This window comes from Micropterus salmoides, unplaced genomic scaffold (genome assembly GCF_014851395.1).
Source record: "Micropterus salmoides isolate LMB-PRFRI ecotype aquatic unplaced genomic scaffold, ASM1485139v1 Ms_hic_scaffold_14, whole genome shotgun sequence".
NCBI classification, from domain to species: domain Eukaryota; kingdom Metazoa; phylum Chordata; class Actinopteri; order Centrarchiformes; family Centrarchidae; genus Micropterus; species Micropterus salmoides.
Window position 1 is genome coordinate 15827154 of NW_024040485.1, and position 20569 is coordinate 15847722.

A 20569-nucleotide genomic window follows, 5' to 3' on the forward strand; every position below is an offset into this window, starting at 1 on the left:
TTTCTAAACATCTGCAGGTGTAAGACTAACCTCCACAAAATGTCTTTACTTTTGGTTGTCATTTGTATGCAGGCATAATAATTTGTACAAAACAGACAATTGGAAAACAGGTTTTCTTGCCTGCAGTAAGTAGGCGTCTGAATTCCGGTCTCACGTTCCTTTATTCATTCATTTATTCAGCTCGTTTGGCGGCTCTTTCATTACACTGCATTATCTGTTGTCTTCAGTGGGAGAGAGACTCATTGATCTGGAACCAAACCGCCTCTCTGTTTGGGACACGCTTCTAGGCGCAGGTGAATTTAAACACGGTGGGCAATTCTATCAGGACCGGTAGGCAATTCTATCAGGGACCCACTGTTTGTGCATAAACAATCAGAAGCATGTGATTTGTGATTTTGATGCTTCGGTGTATTTGCAAAGGAGAGAGACGAGTTGAGAGTGTGTAGGTGTGTATTTTGTATTCATCTTTGCGATCTGCTCACCCACTATTCTACTGGGGGTGCCTAATACAGTACCATGCCAGCATTAGTCCTTTCTCTCGCAAAGGCAGGCACGGAGCACACTGGGAGGGTAGAAAACAAACCCCCCTACTGGTTATTTTATGTCTGTCAGCCGCACAAGCACACAGTTCCCCCATAATAGTGGAATTCAGACAGCTTAAGATAACAGGAGGATAGGTGATTGGGTTATTGTCTGATGTCTTACTTCTCTGATATGCCATTGCTTTGTATTCAACATGATCACGGGTTTCATCAGACTCCTCAAAAGGGTTTCTGTTAGATATATTTGTTTTGTGATCTCTAAAATATGGAGACAACAAAACTCATCATAATGAAAATTTGGTAGAACGATGAAATTGTCTAGAAGTGACTGCATTGTTTAAAACAAGCAAACAAAAAGGAAACTGAATCGAATAAAGACAAACAACAGAAATGCATTTGTCTGAAGAGGTAAAAATAGGTAAAAACAGATGCATCAGGTTAGTTGTGTTAAAAGACCAATGTTGATGTTGTGGTTTTATATAGCTCCTGAAGAATTGTTCCCTTTTAATGTAGAAGGGGGTTAAATTCAGCCTGTAATAACTCCAAAGCCAATTTGGGCCAAAAACACAGAAAAAATACTAATTTGGAGAAGCTCTAAATACCTTCTCTACTGAAAAAAGGGACACTTTCTCCTTTTAATGGCCATCTGCACAGGAGAGGGGAAACAGGGGGCTGGGGTCATCTCCGCTCAGCTGTCAGCGTTATTAGCGTAGGTAATGGAGCAGACGCTGGATTCATAGGGGTGTTGTTTTCATCCATGCCCTGCTCCATGGTGTCAGTTCACACTGATAACTCTATATATAGTGATGTGCCGTGACATAACCATAGAGCTAAGTGTATAGAACAACAAAACCTGAGCCTGTCTCACTCAGACGAGTCCATATTAGCTGCCTTTGTAATACAATAGTCTCCCTAAACCAAGTGCACTCAGCCTCCACACTCACCTCCTCCCATTCGCCCGAAGTGCTCATGGCTGCCTCTTCTGTACGACTGCCAGCACATTTTGATGCATGGATATTACACACAGATGATGACGGTCTTAGTTCAGACATAAAACGCAACTCTGGTGCCCAGCTACTCAACATTCGCTACGATAATAGAGGTAAATGAAAGGGAAGGAGGTAGACATGGGTGCAGGAGGGTGTGTTGCAGACCAGCACCAGCCAAGCCTGTGAACGGCCCCACGTGTTTTAAGATGGAGGCTGCAGCCTGCTAGGGCCCAGATGGATCAGTACACATTTGCTGTACAGCTGGTCGCTCTGTTTGGGGACCTGGTGTGATACTCCTATGGAGAAAAAAATGATATCGCCACCATCCAAGGAGCAATTTAATAGCAGGCCAGAAGACAGCTGGCCACTCTTTAGTTTAGAGTTTTTTTGGCATGGCTCACTTACAGATTTGAGGGTGTCCGATTTTTCTCTAGAGACACACAGATTTATACAGCTATCAGCTGCTGCAGTCACTATCAAACCTTTTATTTCTATTTTTCTTTGAGATTAGAAAACAAATCTGTCCATCAGTTCAATTTGCCATCTTGATCTGTAGCAATTGCATTGGAAAATAAATTAAAAATCACAGTGCTTTCGTCGTCAAGAGGACCTTTGAAGGTCTTTCACTGACACAAAAGCCTGTTTGGTTTTATCAGCATGCCATCATGCCACCCCATTGCTTCACTTTGACCCCACTGTAAACTATGACATTTGGAGCCTCACGGGGGGCACGTTTGGCCCATTTATCGCACTGTTTCAAATGTCCCTGTGTGGATTTTCAGAGCCCTGACATGTTTTGAAGCATGGGCTCTGTCTTAAAGGGTTTTAAAGGTGAAAAGGATTTTTGCTTTGCTGTTATATCTGCTTTCAATCCAATTCTCATCTCACTCCTGTCCATTCCAAGCAGCTACTGCCAAGGTGGCAGTGCTCAGAAGGACAACTGTAAACAAACAAACCATACCACATCCCAGAAAAGTGTTTTTGGGGTCACCTCTACGGATTTTTTGGGTTGGTGACAGCACTGAGCTTGAAGCCAAGTCAGGGAGGAGCCTTCTCTCACAGAGAGGAGCCGGCGGCCTGGTCGGCCCAGGCAGAGGGGGGCACTGGAGGGGTGGAAAGGTTCGGGGGCGGAGAGGGAAAGGCACATTTGCTGTACAGCTGGCCGCTCTGTGTGAAGCAGGCACTGTGGGCCGTTACAGAGCTGGAGAGGAGAGGGAGTGAGAGGCCTTTAGCTCTCCTCTAGTTTCTCCTCCTCCTCTCTGTTCTCTCTTTCTCCCTTCCCCCTCTCTCTGTCCCACCATCTCTCCATTTTCCTCTGTCTCACTATCTAGCTCTCGCATTTAACTGTGCTCCAACCTGGCAAAACATACTGCATTGGCTGTTAGTGGGGGAACAGACAGGAGGCACACTGTAACAGTATTTGAAGCTGAAAGCCTTGTTTTGTTTCTCGCTAAGGGCCGCAAATTATACTTGACACATATCCTCTTGTCTTGGGCCCCAAGAGCAACTTGGCCAGTGTATGCTGATTACATGGTCTCCATCACTGTCTTTGGCCTGGTGGCAACATATTTACTACTGCATTAAGTGTTTTTTTCTCTGGGTACATAAACAAAATATGGTACTTTCATTCTTTGTTTCTTTTCCTGTAATCCTCTTTGATTAGGTGTGTCTGATGGTGCTCCCTCAGTTTCTGGGACTCATTCATAGATCACATACACATGTAATCTGCTAACAAACATGGCCAAACACTCCTCATTTGACTCCTAGGGGGCTGGATGAGAGTCAGAACTCAATAGACAACACAGCACAGGAACAGGATCAATCTTATGAAATAAATAAGAGAACAGGCCTGGAACAGCCAGTGGAAACAAAGGAAACCATGCGTACCCTATACTGAGTGTGATGTCTGCCTGCTTTTATTAATTGGTGATTAATAACGCCTCTCTGTTCGTTAGCGCAGTCACCTCCCGTGCAGCCAAGTGTGTTGCTGCTAATATGCAATTATGCGCACCTTACTGCTCGTTACATTATACCTCTCCCTGACTAATGTGGCATCCATGAGGAGAATAGAAAACAGAGTGAGCCGCAAAAAAAAGATGCTATCAATACGATTATCACATTCAGTGTGTTACCTACCTCACATTCAGTGTGTTACCAACCTGTCTGGATGGAAAACAAAAAAAAGAAGTTTCTTACAAATTCCTCAATGTAACCAGGAGACTGCATTAAAAGTTTTACAGCATTGCAGAGACTGTTTTGCTCTTCCTGGTGTTTTTGTTGTAAAGCAGAGGTAATTGACATCACCATGGGGATGCTCTGTTGCTAGGCCAGACAAGCTCAGTCTGATGTGGTCCTTATCTATTGATTTTCCTGACATTTCCCCACACTTCACAGACTAGGCCAACATGTGAGAAAATATCTGATGCTCTCAGTTCATACAGGCTGTTTGTACAAACTCGGAGCGAACACTTGCTGCCCCTTACTGCATTGCAATTGGTAGGTTGATGTCACCATGGTGATTTGGGGCAAATTCCATTCAGTGATTGGTTGAACTGTGCTTATTTGTTGAGTTAATCATTCTAAAGCGTAAATTACAAACTAAATACAAGATTCATAAAGATTATTATAAAGATGTGTGTGAATCCTACTAATTTTCTTTGAATTTAAAGACATCATCTAATGAAGATAATTTTAGAATCCTCCTATGCAAGTCTAGTTGGGGACTTGGACGACCTGAATAAAGGTAGGCTCTTCCTGTGCTTCTGGCTATATTTTATTGATATACAGGAGGGATGTCTCCTTTAGAGTGTTAATGCCAACCCTTGTTCTGAAGTGAAGCCTATAAATACTGGATGATCAGAATTAACCTCTGCAATACCCCACCTCCCCACGGTTCCTGAGATGTCACCAAGGCCGTAGGTGCATGCGCACCCCTAGTCTGATGGGGTTGCTTAGCAGTCTGACTGGAGGGGGGCCTATGGGAGAAGTGCAAACAGACAGTCCTGCCTTAGTAAAGGTCAGAGCTGCAACCTACACCTCTCAAATCCCAGCCTGGCCCTGATGGGACCAGGGTTCCAAGCACGCCTAGAGATGCTTGTGGTAAGGGAGAATTCAGTGAGAGTGGAGTGGTGTGATAGTGCTGAACTGCATTGCTTTTAGAGGTTGTCAGCACCAATAGTAGTGTGACAGATCTGATCTAACTTTGTGTAGTGGCTCTTACTTGGTGTGTTTGTGGAATGACATGCACGCCTGGACACCAGTAGCTATCGTATGATACTGGAGAGGAAAGAGTTTCAATGTTAATCTCCAAATTATTGTACACTTCATAGGTGTAGAGAGGTTTGTTTAAGAATACAAACAAACTCCAAAAGAGTACACCAAAAAGTTTTAGCTCTCTTTATGGAGCCCAATGGTGGTTTTCCAAAGTACCATGTAACGAATTACTATCCTCATCGAACTTTGGCTGTGTGAATGGCAGACAGGGGAGGAGAGGGGAGGGGGATAGGGTTCTGAAAGGCCCCCCAGCGTCAAAGCCTTAATAATCATGTGAGCAGCGCTGGACTTCATTACCCTCCTGTTCGACAGGCCGAGTGCCAGCCCGGATTGCTGGCTGGCTGTGGCAAGGTCAACGGCGGAGGAAAAACCAGTTACTGTGTTACTCTGGAGCGGAATGGAGAGGGGCGGCCATCTGTCAGCTCAGGCCTGCCATACCCGCAGAGCAAATGGACACGGGCGGCCAGAGGAGAGGCCACAGACACCCATAGAGCTAAACCCAGTGAGCATAACACTGAGGCATGGACACAGATCTAGCCAAAGAGATGGGCCTTGGTACCACTAAAACACATATATACACACACACATTGCGGAGAAGATAAGGCTATCTCCAAGAAATTTGGCAGCAGGTTGTGTGTGTTTATGCGTGTTTGTTTTTAGTGTCAGCGCACTATTGGGCCCCTACTGTTTTAAGTCCAGATGGCAAACCATTTGATAAAAAGTTGATAAAAGTTTTGCTTGGCTTGCCAATGGTAAATGTTTTCATCATAGTATTTCTTCATGAAGACTAACTCCTTGTGAGTTTAGGTGCAGTAAATGTTATCATTGTCTTTACACCAAAGGCAAGGCAAGCCACAGGCGAGTTAGGGATCTGGTGGAAGCATGTTTTATACCTAATGACAATACAAACAACACCGTCATTTATATATATATTTTTTCTCTCTCTTTATATATACTCAGATGTCGCAAGACATTAGTTTTAGTGTTTCACCTTGCTGGCTGTTTGTCGGCGCCTGAGTCGCACCAACCCTTTCTGTGAGGACCTTTACGATGCCCTCTGGCCAAAGTGGAAGAACCCTGTGGAATGTTCCAAAGCTCTCTAATAGGTTTCAGGTGCTGCGGGCCACCGGCCAGCCCCCCCACCATCACCCCACTCTGTGTGTCTTGTGTGATAGGACTCCCTGCTCAACAGTCAAAGCACCACCATTTCTCCTCTAAAAAGAAGAGGACATTGTTTACTGTGAAATTTTTGCTTGTCTTTACAAAAGTCACTTGTTATTTACTCTGTACTTCATTCGGTTCACTTTGAACCTTGTGCATCTCTGCTAACTGAAATTTTTAACATTCAAATACTTAACAAATAAAAGTATAAAAGTGTAGCAGTTTCTCTTACACATATGGTTAGAGTTCAGGCAGAAATGGAATTTGCCTCTCTACCATCCCACAACTCAGCACAGCTTAAGTTCCTCCTTGTTTTCCTCCTGCACAGAGAGTACCGACCCCCTGGCTTGAGCGTCAACATGCTCCGGAAAACAGGGAGATGGTCCTGGGCAATTCCCCCCACATTAATGGAAATCACACAGGAACTCCCTGGATGAAAGCTTTATTAGTTATTAAGGTTTAATATTGATATCAGTGCTTATATGTTTACTGGAGTGCACAGTGTTGCTGATGTGTAATTGTCAGAGAGGTACAGATTTAGTAAGGAATTAGTGTACACCCAGGATTTAATTATGGGGATCTATTTTCATCTTGTTAGAAAGAGATAATGTGAGTACTGCATGCATCATAGGTTACCATATTAAATGCCGCTATTTGTAACAGCATTATATCCACTACAGTTGTGCTTGTATATTATAGACGAAACATTCTGTAAGCTTAAAGACAGCTTCAAGCACATAAGCTTTCACTGAACATTTTGAAACATAATTTTTGTTGTACATTAGTTTGTGTGTGTGCAACTTTTCATGGGCAAACACAGAGATAACACACATGACGTTCATTTGAGATAAAATGGTTTTGTTCATATGTCCCGTTTCATTTCCAGCATGACAGTGGAGTGTGAACACTGAAGAGACATGGCCTCTTTGTCTCTCCATTTGTCCTACCACTGCCTAGAGACGTAAACCTTAAGCCACTCACTCTCTGATTAATCTTTAACATTTATAATTACTAATTAAGTTAGTAAGAGACTTTTAATGTAGTCCTCCTGCAATGGGGAGCAGAGAGGACAACAGATCATTAGCTTCAATAATGAACGTGGATGAGACAGATAATGGCCTATGATAGGTGAGTACTGACAGTTATATTAAATGAGGCGAGTATATGGGAATGCTGTGAGCACTTCATAGATTCAAAGGCATAGGGAGAAAAGGTGGTGGAGTACTCCAACAAAGCCTTAAAGCATGAGGAAAACTTAGACAGAGTTTGTAATAATTAAAACATATATCTGTAATGCAGTCAAGTCTATATATATATATATATATATATATATATATATATATATATGTATGTATATCTGCAGTGGTAATTGTGTCAACCCCAGTTTCAAGTACAGATTTTATTTATTCATTCACACTGGTTTCATTGAGTTTTTGGTCTCCCTAATGCCTTCAGTGTATCTCATTATCACATTATTACATTAGCGTCTGCATTATCCTGGTGGCTGTAAGTTGCTGCCCATTAAAAGAGTCATTTCATCTCAGTGTTTTTTTCGTTTTTTTTTACCTTAACGACGATGCTACTCTGGCACATTCCGCAAGCCTTCCCACTTTGGGGAAGGTGCTTATGCCATAATGATTATTATCATTAAGAAGATATTAATGTGCTTAGTGTTTGCGACCCAGCTGCTCATCATGGCCTGAGCTCCCTGCCGGGGAGGGGAAGAGAGCTGCTGCCAAAACGGACAGTGCACGTAGGCCACCGCCCACCTGTCCAGAGGTTTCAGGGTCGGTGGAGGTCACACCTACCTACCTCCCTGCCCTCTGCTAAACTGGAGGAGGGATGGCTCAGAACACAAAATTGGAGGAGATGAATTGTGTTATGTGGAAAGTTAAAAAGCGCTACCGTGATTTCGGTCCCAATTGTAAGCATATACAATTTCAGCATACATATTAATTATACTTATGTTACTCTGCCGTGAAGGGAAATGTATGTTTTCCCTGCAGAGATTCATGCCACATAATTATTCATTGAATTTCAATCTCTCAGGCTATTCTTAGGCTAACTTTCTTTTGTAAATAAGTTTTTATTTTCTTAATTGATTTAATTACAATCACTTCTACAAAATCTTCACCTTTTCTATATTATAAAAAGAGGTACAGCGATGACTCCTGTTTTGAAGGCTCATATTCACTCAGAGAGACATGTGTGGGGAAGAAGGCAGCCTGGCTCAGCCTCCTCCAGTCTCTCAGTTTCAAATTGCTGCTTCATTAGGGCTTGGAAAAGAAACCCATGGTTACATTTAATCAAACGAATCGGTATGGCAGACCCACATAATCAATCACAATCCTTACCCAATATGCTACATTCTGTAACTACCAAGCTGGCTTGGAGAAATGTTAATTATGGTCCCGCTCGCTGCTCCTCTGCTGGGGTTGCTGTGATATTATACTGTTTCTCCAGTTGTTTTCATTATGCAAACATGGACTGTGTTTCACACATACAGACTTTTTCCAATTCATACAGTCATTTCTTATTTTTCCTTTTTATACTGCTTGTTCTTGACACATGGACTGGGGGTTTGTTGGGGAGTATGATGTGCCATATCTGGAATAATCAAATTAACTATTAATGATTTTTGCTCTCAAACTAACACTTGTGTTACACAGTGGGCTGCAGTCAGTGATGTTGTTCATATTTCATATGTTTTGTGTCCATATGGATCTGTTCTCACTGTCTCTCTCTGTATGAAATCGTTTACAGTTTGTTTCTGTAGACTACTTTCTCACCTCACATCCCTGAGCACATTTTATGTGAATGCAAACATGCACACACTGCACACTAAGGCACATGCATGCTCACACACAAACACTGTAAACATACTGTACACACTCTCATCACTCAATCCCACAATCTTTTTTGTCTCTTTTCCCAGTCTTGTGTGTTCTTTCTCCCTACCTTTTCACTTCAGCGCTCAGCCTCGCACCACAATCAATGTGCTCCATATAATACACAATAGCAAGGAAACACACACAAGCATGCACACACAAGGTAGCTAGGTTGGTGGGGGCCATGGCTGCAGCTCTTCTGCGCAGTCCCAGAGTGGCTCCCGGGGCTCGGCTGCCAGTTGTTTGCCAGCGTCTCCGGGTGGAATTCATTCAAATTAAAGCGGTGGAATGAGGCCCGAGTCCCAGAATGCCTCGTCCCTCTCCTTCATCAGCATTCCGCCGATGAGAGTAATTAAAGCAGAAATTAATTCTGCTGTAAGCAGAGGAGCCACAGAATAACTGATATTAGAGGCTGGATGATGAATGCTTGGCATCAAGGGAGGTCTCAGGGGAGGAAGGGGAAATTCACAGATCTCTTTTTCTTTTTCTTTTTCTTTCCTTCTTTCTTTTTCTATCGTTCCACTTTCCCTCTGTCTGCCCACTCCTGTGTTTTTATTTCTTTGCTTTATGTTGTCTACATTTCTCTCTTATATGTGTTAGTCTCTCTGTATCTGCTTACCACTTGCCCCTTCTCATCTTTACATTTCTTTCATCCTCTGTAGCAACATTTGTCCTTCCGCGTCGCCTAAGGATTGCCACAGAGAGCCAAAGCCATTGGTTTTAAGCATGACTGAAGACATCGCCACTAAGCCTCCTCTGCTCAGCAACAGTATTTCACATTCTATCAGCACTGGTGCTCTCATTTTCAGTCAACAGGCATATTAGAGTGTACTGATGCTGCAAATGCTAGCGCTGTTGTTTGTCAACAGAAGCCAAAATGTGAGTGCTTTCAGGTGAATTCTGTAATACCAGGGGCGCCACTATTAAGGATCACAGAAAATATATAAATAAATGTGATTATTAATCAGAATGTGAGCAACCATTTAAATGCATTGTTATTGAATTAGATTGTGTATACAGAGTGGCTTGGAGCTAAACAGTGTGTATTATTTTCAAGACAAACTGTCGTTTTTCTCAGGCATAGTTTGAGACTGTACCTCGAAGCTCTCCAGATGATGTGATATTCTACCCAGGATGATTCAATGATCCCCCACGTCCCTTGACGCTTTATTTTTGGAATAGCACATCTTTAGCAAGAGCAGTCACAAGACTGAAAGACAAACAACTGAACTCATGAAACACTGAGGGTGGATGAGGCTGTCAGTGAGACTATTTTCCTCTCTTAGAATCAAATGGAATTGAACAAAGGTTAGCTCTATGGGGCTTTATGGTAATGTGATATACAATGCTGCCATGGAATTTGCCAATGCATGTCTTAGCACTGTCTGACTCCAAGGAGGGAGTGAATGGTAATTGAGCTGACCTCTGCCCCTCCCTCTCTTATTCTGCCCTCTGGGTAAAAAGCCAGAGGAGGTAATAAACAATAGATAGATTTGTCTATTTTGAAAATAATGCAAGACCTGCAGGTAGTTTTATTGCATTTTTAATTGATTTGTGCAAGAATATCTAAATCAGATGTAAATGGCTGGGAGCTCAACCCAAGAGTTACTGACCATTATTAAGAATTTATCAGGCTGGCATGGATTTGAAACACAGAATGAATGATTATAAACCATAAAGGGCCCAAATATGAGATGTAAACTGGAGACAGGGGCTAAACCAACCACAAGCCTGATGAAGAGGCCAGTTTGGGAGGCTGAAAAACTGAGAAAAGACTTCATCTTTACTGACCAGTAATGCTAAGTCTTAAGGGGACAGGGCTATTTTCCTTGCTCTTTCTAGCTAGATTTTTTTTTACGTTAGTACATAGTACATGCCACATGGTGAGAGACAACAGAATGACTAATCACACTGTACCTGTAATGTAGATTACTCACTTTATGTGTACACATATTAGTTTATGGCAGATGTATAAAGCAGATGTATTAAAGTAATACAAACAAACTCAATAGTAATGCATGATGTGCTCAACCGTAATGTCAGTATTCAATATGGGAAAAAATAGGTATCTAATTTTGCAGTCAAACTCAGAAACTCACAGTATGAAAGCTAAATATTATTCCACCCCCAATCTTCCATATCATTTGGCTGTTTCTCTTTCCACTCTACTTTTTCTTTATTCCTTCTTTTGGAAAGATGATTTGAAGTATGAACCCAAAATAGTAATCATAAAGCAAAGACATTTCCTCTAAATTATTTAGTAATGGTGTCTTTTTATAGACACAAGGTTTACCTATGGACCTTACTAAAAGCATTTTACATAGCAGCGTTTTCAGAGTGTATCTGCAGTGGATCATATTGCTGTAGTGAGTGAGATTTCTCCCTATCATTCAGAATAGTGATGCCGTTATGAAAGGTGAGGGCACATCTTGATGTCTGCCATCCCCGGAAATGGTGGCAGCATTGTTTGTTTGTCTACTTTGTTCCATACACCAATAAAAATACACTCAAAATGAAACCTTGGTGTAACGATGACCTTAAATGCAATGACACTCTTTCCCATAACATTGTCCTGTCCAATAGTCCAGAACTCCCCTAGAGGCTTTACAGCAAGTCTAGGAGGAACCAAATGAGAGAGAAATCGATTACTTTCCTCTCTCCACTGTCTCTGCCCTGGCTGAATTACTGAAACAAGATGCTGCACTTAGAGGAGTCTTTGGAGAAGCAGAGGGATAGAGAAAGAGAGGTGGGGGAGAGAGAAACACTTTTAGGGACATGGGTGCCATTTAGACTAGGACCATCTTCTCTCAGAAAGCCACTAAAAGCAGTGAATGATCCTCTTCCTGTCCCTGGCTGGGAGCTGGTTAGCCTCCTGTGGTTAGGTGAATACAGAACATACACTCAGGTTTGAGGTCAAAGCAAGATCATTAAAAATAATTAATTTCTGAAGTCCAAACATGACAATCCTACACAAATTACTGTATCAATTCATCCTAAGTTGAGCTAAGCATATCACAGTTGTGGTGCATCCAAAAGCATGAGACCAGGCCACATGGTTGACCAGGCCCGATCCAATGTGATTTCCTAATGTCAAATGGATGTTGTTTAACATCCACACCAGGTTTTATTGTCTGAACTATGAAGATGAAAATGAATCCCGCTCGTTTGGTAGACAGAACGTGGTGCTTAAGGGACCCAATCCCTGTAAGTGCCATTAAGTGGAAATTGCCGTTCACATATTCCAGTGGTTTGATTAATTACACTCTCTCATGTGCTTTCATAAAGGCCCAATGAAATATGGGGAGCAAATTGCATTGTGTTCCTGTATCCTGTTATGTAAAAGCAGTTTAATTATTGACACATGTTTTGCCACCTGGCAGGGGAAAGGGTGGTTGGACATGAATAGAAATCATACAATAGATATTATGGACGGGTAGAGCTAGCACTTGAGATGCCATGTGTTTCCGTATCTGTGACTCAGTTTATGTCCCCGTCTTCACCTCGCCTCAGGTTCTCCTGCTGAATCAGAGCAAAGAGCAAACATGATCAGCTGGATATGTCACTGTTGTAAGGGAAGCATTTTGTAAAAGTGACTGCACTTTGAAACCTGTTTAACTTTGTGCGGCAGGACTGCTTTTTGAAAGGTCTCTTCTAATAAATATGTAGTTAAGGAGATATTTTGTGAAGGCTACACCATCTCTCTAAGGTATTAAAAGATCACTGCTGGCTTTGTATGATATCTTAAGATAGCTCTTTCTGATCAGAGTACAGGCTTAGACACTGCTTAGTTATTGAAGCACTGTTACTTTGAACTCAAGGAAGCAGTGCAAGAAGACAACTAGCAAACTTGCAGTCTAAACATAAATGTCTTTATTCACGTTTTCTTCCTTTTTCTTTGCTCCTGAGTAGTGTTTTCCAAGAGCAGTGACCTCTACTGCCAAGGAGACTAAATAATATCATTGTCAGGGCAGTGCTTCCCTTCTGTTGTAGCCAGTAGTTCTTAGGCGCCACTCCATTCTGTATTCTACAGTGTATGTGGAGGTATTAGCTCATAAAACCCTCCTACTGTCATATGAACCCACTGCCGTCCCTGAGCTCTATATGAACAGCAGGGCTCTGATACTTAGTCCCAAGCTGTTCCTGTTTGCCCAAAACGATCAGGCCTGGCCTCATGCTCTCTACCTGATCTAGTTGACTGGGCTGTGTAAGTTAGGTAGGCAGTCCCTGTCTCCATCCCCCTCCTCCCTCCCAATATGCACTTGGACCCAGGCTCAGGCTGCACCTTTTGTGTTCCACAGGGATAGGGGGGCCAGATGGAGGAATTTGATTAACCAGCAGTGGAGGACCAAATGTTCAATTGGATACAGAACCAGTTGGAAGGAGGGAGGGAACGAGGGATGAGGCAGGGTAGAGGAAGAAATCTAAAATGGCTGGTCATGTGCGCCGGCCAACACTTTCCAAAGGGGAGCCCAAACAGACACTGAGGTGTAGTAATGCAGAAGCCCTTTTCCAAGTACCAGCTGGGCCTTTTAGGAGCCTCTATCCCCACAGCAGACACCCGGCAGCCTCCGAGCAGCTTGACTTTACCATATGTGGAACTTTTTTATGCTCCACCTGGTTTCCCCAGGGGACCTGTGCCGCTGGGACGCCGGAGGCAGGTGAATTGCTCTTAATGCAAGGCACTGAATCACTGGGCCAACAACATGAGGGAAGTGCCTAGGGAGAGGAAATGGATCTGCAGAAAGACTGGCGCGGACTGGCGCGACCTTGGAGCTAGTGCCTGCTGCAGAGCAGAAAACGAGGCCGCGTGACGTGTCATTGTGCCTTCACTCACCACACACGTCCACTTTAATAATACATTTCTTACATTGTGTATCATTTGACAAAGTGCTTTTTTAAAATGGAACTTAATCCATTTGTAAACTGAATGCCTTTCTCCGCTTCCATTTAGAGGCTCTGTGTCTGAGTTTCTCACTGTCTGTCCCTTTTCCCTTTCATTCAGCTGTTTCATATAGGGATATATTGATATATTTTGCAGTATTAGTTTAGTAAATGCAGTATGACAGTATTCTGTTTTACAGGATTTTTGTCACAATCTAACATTTGCATGTTTCCCATGGAAATATTAATTTACTCAGTAACATCAGCTGTTGTACTTCTGATTTGATTTTTTTTTTCCTTGCATAGTTTGAGAGTCCAGACCATCAGGACAGGTAGGTCAGATGAGGGAGACTTTGCCTGGACAGTGGGGGTGTGGTCACTCTCCTGCTAGCACCTGTCTCACTGAGTCTGTGGCACAAAGCCAGAGGTCGGGGGTCACCACAGGGGGCTGTCAAGGTCAAAGGTTTATCACTCTCCAAGGGGTCCTGGAGCCATCACTCAGACCCTACAGTACACACGATCTGCCCAGTTGAGTTTTTTCTTCCCCCACTTTTTCTAATCCTTCCAAATGGCTCGGGCAAAACTCCTGACAGCAGCAAGAGAAACAAACTGTGGGGTGTGGAGCTCTAAGCCATCAGCTGGAGATTTCACTTTCAAAAGATTCCCTTTTACTCACTGCCCTTTCCACCAATCAGAGGGCCCGCCAGAGTCCAGGCACCCAGAGCAGCTGCCCTCTGACCCTGCCAGCGGTTGTTGGTTTATTTTGTTTGGGCATTTTAGAGAGGATGGGGCTGCTTTTGACAGGTCAGGCAGCAGGACTTGGATGAGGTCTTTAGCAAAGACAGCCAGAGCGAGAGAATTTCACAGCTCGAGAAAAGACTCAAGCCACCCCTAGCTGGTGTTGCCGTTCCAGTATTACACTCATGTTGCTGGAGAGGTTGTCATATTCATTGAGACATGTGGAAAATGGCCCATTTTGAGGGAAAAGAGGGGCCATTCATGCAAAGTCAATTCCATCAAGCAGACAGAAATTCCTCGATACCCCTGTTTATGCAGCTGTGCCCTCTGATCAAATTACACCAACCCTTTTGCAACACCCACACCTCCTTCTTCCCTTTATGCCGGTTCCCCAAACCTGCTTTGAATGTGCCAGGAGCCTCAGATGGGTCTCCCATTCACTGGGGAGAATGGGAGAGGTAAAGAGACATGAGGGGCACGTAACCCAGAGTTCCACCTACCCGCAGGAGTAATTGGGGCAAAACATGGGTCAGAGGAGGGGCCTGTGATGTGAGGGGCACGTAGGGGCAAGCAAAGGAGGCACATCCCCAGAGAAGTACTAACCGTCATGCTGTAGCACCAACTCTGACAGACCGCAGGGAATGGACCCGCCGCAATGAGCCTGTCAGCTGTTCCAGCAGCGCAGAGCGATTGTGGAGCCCTCCACTGGGACTGTATTACTGAAGGCTTTTCTTCTCTGCCTCTGTTTTATTTTTTGGGTGGGGAGGGCAGGGTTGCAAGTCTGTGTGTGAGAGGGGGTGTTGAGGGGTATAATTGAGAGCACAGAGGGAGCTTCGTCTCTCCATCTTATGATTTGGAGGTGAAGACAAGCGCCCTCGGGGGCCCCCTGTCAGAGCTTTTGGGCGCGCTCAGTGCAGACTTCAATAAAAACACACAAAAAGAATTCCCCCACAAGGGCGCCTGGCTGAATTGCTGACGCCAATGTAAAAGATTCCGTTTTCTGTGAATCATTTAGTACGCGACCCTGAGCTCTCTACACAACGTGACAATAACAGGAACACCCCCCCCCCCCCGTCCTCCTTATCGGGAAAAAAAAGAAAATTGCTACAAACCCAGAGAATGCTGAATTATTTTTTTCACACGTACAATTTCACACATCGATCACCCTCTGCCACTCCTCCATTTTCCTCTTCCCCTCCCACCTCTCACTCCTCTTTTCTTTTCTCCTCTCACTGTATTCCTGTCATGACAAATGTCAAACACAGTCCATTAGGAGAGTGTTTTTTTCTTTTTGGTAACCAAGAGCTTGCCAAGTCGAATGTGCGCTGGGACAAGACTGCTGCGGAAGCATCACATTGGAGCATCAGCATCAGATATTTCTGTGAAAGTAACAGAAATGTTTGAAGGTGTTGTCACAAGCTCACAGGTTCCTGCTGTTTGTGTGCACCAGAGGGAAATGGTGCCTTCTCACCCCTTTTGTCTCCTCCCTCCCCATTGTTGTTTTTAAACTTATTTCTCTGTTTAGTTGTTATCACTTTTATTGTGGTTAAGACGGGTTTTTTTGTGGGTTTTGACAGAGGGGGTCGGTGTTGTAGTCAGAGTTAAAATTAGAGGAGTTGCTTTTCTGTGTGACTTGGAGACATGTCATCTTCTAGAAGCGGTGGGGAGTCTGTCAGTCACAGCCATGGTGTGTTTTAATCATCTCTGTCCCACTTGGAGATGCGTTGACGGTTAGAGTGAGGGTTCCCTCCCCTGGACAATACCAGTATGCCAGAATCACATACACTCTGATGTCAGACGTAGGAACCAGTTTAGAAATATGAGACATTTCTTCCTCGAGTTAATCCTACAAATTCAATGGGGGACTCATGCGATGTCTGGTGAATTTGAAGACACATCAGTGTGTTTGAAGGTTTTTGTGATCTTTCAAAAGATATGACAGTTAGAAGGAGATTGGCAACAAAATAGCAGGAGTTTGTCACTATAATAAGAGAATGAAGCTGATAGAATAATCAAAACCCACGACATCTTAGAAGCTTAATGAGCAAGGGCTCCCCCCCAAGCGAGCAATAATAATAGTATTTTGTAATTCTATAGCCCTTTTACTGTAATAATACTCCAAGGAATTTTAAATAGACATTTCTTTGTAAAAGTAGGTTAGACTGCAAATTATATTTTCCATAATGTAGGAGTTATGATGGGAAGTGTGTCTTCACAGTATGTCGCTAACAGAGAATGTGCACCCCAAAAGCCAGGAAACTGTGCGGAAGACTCAGGCTGCAGATTCCCTTAACCCTGTGCAGAAGTGGCCACTAACCTACACCCATCCAGCTCTCCTTTAACCCCAGCCCCCGTCTGTGCATGCTCCCTACAGACATCTCCAGAGATATGGCCTCTCATTTCTGAGAGCATCCTCTGATAGTCTTAATGGACAAGTAGTCTCTCTACAAGGCCAGGAGTGCTCTCGCTGAAAAGACCACTCTGGGCATGTCTGGGATAAGTACTGTCTCTCGCCTCACGCCCATCTATGGTTGTGTTTATGTGCACAAATTAAAAGAGCCGTCAGACAGTAGTGAGCACCGACGAAAGGTGAGGTGAGGAGAGGAGAGGAGATGCTTTTGATGCTATACTGGCCTTAACATAATTAATAAATAAATAAAAATGAAATTAAAGATAAATTACAAATATATGTTAAAGTTGTGAAATCTAACTCTTAATCATAATATCCTTTCTAATTGCAGCTGGAGTGAGGAGATTTACATTTTGAGCATTTAATGGCCACCAGAGTGACGTACGCCACTAAATTGAGCTTTAAACAGAAGTACTTAGAAAAATATTCCTACAAGCCCCCAAGCAATTAGTCCAGCTGCCTGCCTTTGTCCACCTACCCATTGTGTTCTTTGTAAAAACCATTCTCTTATACCTCCACTTACTCCATCCTTTGAGACGGCATTGGAAATCCGGGGCTCTGAGTTGAACCCACAGTTGGTTTAAGTGTAATGAAATGTATGTCATGTCTCTGGCTCTCTCCCTCTGGCTTCTCCTCACCCCTGGCCCCCTGAAAGCACCGCCTTTGACAGGAAGGCCTCTGTGGCTTCTTCTGCAGTGATCTTTAGCCCCTTCAGGTCCCATTGACTATTTCAGGACGTTCCTGCGATTTGAGGGTGGACTCAACCGTTCACGCATGCTTCAGAGCAATCGACTAAGGAGCAAAATAGACAGATAGATGGAGTGGAAGCCTCGTGCAACTAAACCAGCCCTCTGGGAACCCTGCCCTGATGCCTTGCCACATAAAAAACACAGACAGCCTTTTATTAATGTTTTACAGTATGCTTATTGAAAAACACTAAGTTGGCAGAGCTTATTATGTATCATGTAGACCTAACTATGTGCTCTTTTATTCTGTGGTTTACAAAGTTTTTCTGCTATGTGGGTTCTGTCCTGTATTGTACACACAATGTAAACTGCGGCAACAGAAATCAGGGGCAGTTTCTGCAAAATAACCCAAGCCGAGTCTTTCCAGATGACGCACATTCAAATTTGAACCTATATTGAATATTGTTGTTGGTATCTGTTTATTTATCATATATTCATCTTTATGTAGATTAGGGTGAACAGAGCATGCATCGAACACTTACCTTGCATCTGTACGTGTGTATGTTAATGAGGCTGTGTATGCAATTTACCTGAAGCTTTTTTGAATGTGTGACCATGTGTATGTGTGTTTGTTCCCAATGTGTACATCTGAGTGTGGACGTGTGTCTGTGCATGGATATTGCAGCTTGGAGAGAGTGTGCATGTCCACTATATTAGACAGAGCGTGTGAGGGGTGCCTCAGCATGTGTGTACTGCTGTCTGTTCAGAGCTCTCAGCGCCAGCAGGGTGCGCCATTCCAATTTACCCATCAGCCACAGAGGTAGGGGGTAAAAGCGCAGGGCATCACTGTCGGAGATTTCACATTCGAGGGACGAGATTACCAGTCAGGGGACCCCTGTGTGGAGGTGATGAGGGAGGGAGACTGCAGGGGCACAGTGTGGGGGAGTTGGGACTGTTGGGGGACGGGGGAGTGGTGAGAAGGGGGAGGGCAGCGCGACTCAACGCCACCCTGGAATCTGTGGGCTCTCTGTTTTCTGGGGAGCGTAGCTGCCAAGCTGCACATCTGTTTGACACCAGGCGCTGTGGTATGGCAGTCAGGGGCTGTCTGTCCTGATTCACATCTCTTCGCTCTCTGGTTTGTTCTGAGGATCTCTGCTGAAGCTCCGTCTCTTTAGAGATCCTCACAAAACGGCGTGTTGTGTAGGTTTTAGAAAAAGAAAATAAAAAAACCCAAAGGATTCTTACTTTCCTGATTTATCCTCATGTCTGTTTTTTTTATTCATCCTGTGCACAGGAAACATTTGTGTATCTTAAAAGACTAGAACATTATCATGCCATTGTAAAATCATCTTGAATAGTTACCTCAGACCCGGTCTGCTGTTGGCTGTGCTCACTCCTCCTGTGTTTGAGTGTCGGCCAAGTCAGCTATGGCTGCTCCAGAGGCCCTGAAGCCTGTTGGGGAGACGGGACATTCCAAACAGCATAACTCATTCTTTACACCCTCTCTGCTGCCATTAGTTAATTATATGCAGGTGTTTTCCTTTCTAAGTTTTTTTCTGTAGATCTAATAAAAATATAACCTTAAGTACATAAAGCCAGATAGACGGAGGAAAGGAAGGGGGAAACAGTGTGGAGGAAGTGGCTGAATGTGCTGTGTGAAGCAAATTATTGCCCCCATGTAGATTCATCAGTTCTCCCTGCTGGATTAAGGAAGGGCCTTTCTAATGAAGTTCGCCCCGTCAAAATGAAGGGACTAATTCTGATTTAGCTGAGGTAATGAACTTCCCCTCTCCTAGTGAGAGCAGCACCATGGGGCGAGGAGAGAGGGGTGGTTGTGTTGGGGGGCGGGGGCAAAGGAGAGTGGCAGCGAGAGAGAGAGGGAGTGAGGCAAGACGAAGACGAGACAGGAGAGAGACACGGAGCGAGATGCGGAGCGAGGACAGAAAGATAGAAGGGAGAAAGGAAGCTAGGTGGAGAATGAGAAAAAAATTATGCAAAACGCCTGTCTCGTATTTGCTGAGATGTATTAAATTTCCAGTGCGGGTGCCTGTGTTATATAAAATTATGCTAATGTCTTGTGGCCCGCTGCGAATGGCGGCTTGCTGGTCCTGAGCATGCGTGGCTGGCCGATACACGGAGCGCACTCAGTGGGACTCAGCTTTTCTATTAAGGAAAACCTCTAGACACCTGATGATGAATTCTCTCTCACCAAATGTTCCCCCTTTTTTGTGTCGAAAATATGAGCGCTTTTCTAAATGACTTTGGAGAGCCCGGCGTGGCACTCGGCGGCCTGCGTCGAGCAGGGGGGAAGGCTGTATGAGGGGGGGTCCCTCTGCAGCAGGCTAAGGGAGTCAATTAAGGCAAGCACTGATAATTATAAGCCGGCAGAACGCAGGGGCTGGCTAATTGTACAGTGTTCCATGCCGTGAGCTCAGCCAAGGGGCCTCTCCGCAACGCTCTCTTTCCCTACTCCTTTGTGTGGACCACAGACCCCATAGAGCCACATACCTCAGCCTGACAATGCCACAGTGAGGCTAGTGAAAAAAGCCGGGCATGTGCCCGTAATTAACTTTTTACTTTCAGGCCACTCACTCTTTTGAGAGCCCAAAGAGATTCCGGTTAGATTCACACCTCATATCTTCTCTCCTTTTTACTTGCCAGAAAGTTATTCTTTGCCCATTTTAGTGTTTCTTTGCTTGTTTGTAATTTTTTCTTACTTTGCACAGCAACTTTCATTGAGCACAAGAGTCTTGGAAAGTCAGGGTCTAGTCACTTGACCTTTATTTCCTTCTAACAAGAAAAGACCCAACAGTTTAGAATAGGCATGTATAGAGTAAATTAGAGCATTTCAGTGCAGAATGGTGTTTGTGTGGCTGCAGGGGGTCCGGCGCTCCCATGCAATCCATCTCAGCAGCACTGCACTGTTTGTCCCCAATGGACCTCTATACCTGCCTGCAGCTGCAGCGCCTACACATCATTCGTTAACAAGTATTCGGCTTTT

The 20569-nt window shown here is 44.0% G+C and overlaps 1 protein-coding gene across 5 annotated transcripts in view; it reads left to right on the forward strand.

Moving 5' to 3' along the window:
* znf521 (zinc finger protein 521) overlaps positions 1 to 20569 on the forward strand; it is an 88920-nt gene that overhangs the window by 43609 nt on the left and 24742 nt on the right. The window lies entirely within an intron of this gene.